We start from the raw sequence: 3,308 nt of genomic DNA on the forward strand, positions 1-3,308 counted from the left end.
ATGTTCCTCTGAGTTAATTAAGTGTTTTCTCTGAGACTGACAGCTGGCATGACGCATGTAGAAACTTAAATGTCTCAAGTTAAGTGTTGTTGTGTTGCTGTTGGCCACACAGACACACCTGCAACGATTATCACAGGTAACAAGCACACACCTGTGGTACTAAAGCACAGGTGTGTGCGCTTTATTAGAACAGGTCAGAGTATGTAAATGACTCAGTGGGCGTGATGGTTATCAGGTAGGAACTCCTGAGGGAGTCATTTTCTCTCTTCAACCTGCAGGTATCATCTGTGTAAGGTGTCTCATAAGAGTACCTGGCAGTGCCCAGGATGTAAAGTAGCATCTCTCCCGCTACCAATCCACAATCCGTACTTTGGTCCGTACGGGGACTCTCTGGTTCCCTGCACAACTCTCTACAGACCGAGCTACTCAGTGAACGACCCACGGACCGTCTGATGGGCAGCGGAGCCAAAAGTCCACGTTAACCCGGTCCCACTAACCCGGTCCCACTAACCCTTCCATGACTCACCCCTGGAACTGCACGGAGTACAGCACCGCGGCGTGGCCCCCAGCCTGGGGGGGGGGGCGCCACCTCAGCACGTGTCTCATGTTGACGGACTCCATGGCGACTCTGGTGGGAGCCGGCAGCATCCAGACACCTGCACACACAGAGATGTTGTTATTATTATTATTTTTTTATTTTACAGACTCAAGATCCAGATAAAATGTTCACATGACACATTACAAGAGGGGTACAAAACACACACATAAACACAAATACATACAGACAAACAAACAGAAACATCTCAAAAGAGACACACATTCACATGTAAATATATATATTTATGCCCAGTTATTAAAAAAGGTACAGGTACTGTGTGTTCCAGTGTTTCCAGAGTTTTGACAAACAACTGATATCATCTAAATGTAGGACTGGTTATAGCATTTAACATTTAATATTTAATATTTTGCATAATTGTATGAGACCTTTATCTTGTGCATCGTTGCTGTAGCTGCATCATAGATGAGCTGTGTAGAGGACAGTACGAGTAAGAGGCACTTTGTTATTAAATATCTGCAAATTTGGATAAGAAACAATTGAACTCCTTTAGTGTGTGTGTGTGTGTGTGTGTTGTGTGTGTGTGTGTGTGTGTGTGTGTGTGTGTGTGTGTGTGCGTTGTGTGTGTGTGTGTGTGTGTGTGTCTGCACCGTTCAGCAGGACCATGGTCAGCAGCAGACTCGGAGGTCTCATCTCTGAGTTTGTCTCCACAACCAGAAGGAGGAAATTCATCTGGTCCTCACATCACAGCAACAACCTGCAGGATACACACCACACACACACACACACACACACACACACACACACACACACACACACACACACACACACACACACACACACACACACACACACAACACAGTGGGGAAATTACAATTTACACTATTTTGTTAAAAATCACTACACACAGGCCTGAAATACACACACATTCAGGACCTATTCACGCACTGATGGACCACCCCTGGGGGGTACAGTGCCTTGCTCAAGAGGCCCCAGGTGAAGTGGCATCTCTCCAGCTACCAGTTCCACCACCATACTTTGACCTGGGGACTTGAACTGGCAACCCTCCGGTTCCCAGCTACTGCCCACATACGTAAACCATACATACACACACACACACACACACCACACACACACACACACACCACACGCACATCGAGTTCACTTTTTCTCTTGGCCGCCAAAGAAAAACGGGACTCTTCTTTTCTTTTCTGCTTTTTTAAACACAATTCATTTCTTAAACTGCACTGGAGACGAGTATCTTTCAACAGAATGAGCTGCAGACAAATGACAAATGACTGAGAAATATGTCGTCATGACAACAAAAGTGACAGTGAAACTGCATTTTATCTTAAATAACAAATCCCAAATCAACATCACAGAATAAACAGAAAGAAATCTCTTCAAGTGAATAAACTAAGAAGACAGTGAAGTCAAACAAATTCAATTTAAGTAGATTAAATAGTAGATAAGTTATACTGTATTGTATATGTGAGTAAGTTGTAATCTTTACACATTTATATAAATTTTAACTAATTTACAAGGCATCGTGCATCCAAACTGCACTGTAACTTTTATGTCTTATTCTATTTAAGCAGTTTTTGTTCTCTTTAATTGTTGTCCTCAAGTCCATTTTTAACACGTTGTCCTATATCAATGTTCTTTTTAATTCCCCAAAATAACATGATTGATTCCAACGCTCTTTGCCAAGTACAAATCTCTACTTTCATTAATTTTGGGTCTTATTATATTTTATAGCATTGTAAAACAAAGTGAAGTGTTGTTGAAATAGTGTTGAGTAAAAGTTGACATATTCCAGTCTGTGATTATCATCAACATCCATTCCTTTAATTTTAGTCTCAATAATTCCTAATTTCTGCTTTTCTAACTCCAACATTAGGTATAATTTCCTATAAATGAGGTTTACTGACCATAAATTCCAAAAATAACTAAAACTAAAGTTAATAAGTTAATAGTGTTACGTAGTGTTAAACGTCCAAAAAAAGTTGAAAAACATTGAAAAAAAAGCGTCAACAAAGGTGTTGATTTTCCATTTTGACGTGAAGACAACACGAGGGCTAACAGATATGTTTAACTGCACATGAATATTTTATATGTAAAGAACGTTGAAATGCCTTTTATAGAAGGAAAGCTTCCTCACCTCTCATGCAGTGCACGTTTCTGGCTCCATCGTTAGGTCATCCAAGATGAAAAAAACATGATAAAAAGCTTTAAATCCAGAGTGAAAAGGCCGATAATGTCCCAGTGAGTCTTTGAGGGTGGACTCCACACGGCCCGAGGTTTCTGTCTCTGCAGAGAAGACGAGGAAGCAGTCGGGAGTGTGTTGTGTGTTACGCAAGCGAGGCTGCGATGTGTGTGTGTGTGAGGCTCCAGGGGAGAGCGGTGTGTCGGGATGCTGAGGCTGCGGAGCCGGTTCAGCCGGTCCTCCGTGGCCTCGGGGCCTCAGAAGACACCGATCATCTAGAAGTTATAATTAGGACTCCTCTGTGGTTCCTGTGGAGCTGCAGGCCTTAGGGCTCGGGTTAACACCTGCACGATGTCACTCAGAGACATGAACCAACACGGAGACATTCAGAGACGACCAGAAAGACTCAGAAAACATGAGTATACGTTCAAATAGACACAAGAACTACAAAGAGACACGACTAAAAGACAAAATTACCATAAGAGACACAAAACAGCTACAAGGAGACACCAAAGGACCACAAAGAGAGTCTCTTTATATAGACCT

At 42.3% G+C, this 3,308-nt stretch overlaps 1 pseudogene; it reads right to left on the reverse strand.

Annotated features, from left to right (window-relative positions):
* LOC116699607 (interleukin-20 receptor subunit beta-like) overlaps positions 1–2,919 on the reverse strand; it is a 13,056-nt pseudogene extending 10,137 nt beyond the window's left edge.
* Positions 2,920–3,308: the final 389 nt, after the last annotated feature.

The sequence above is a fragment of the Etheostoma spectabile genome, chromosome 12 (assembly GCF_008692095.1).
Source record: "Etheostoma spectabile isolate EspeVRDwgs_2016 chromosome 12, UIUC_Espe_1.0, whole genome shotgun sequence".
In the NCBI taxonomy this organism is placed as follows: domain Eukaryota; kingdom Metazoa; phylum Chordata; class Actinopteri; order Perciformes; family Percidae; genus Etheostoma; species Etheostoma spectabile.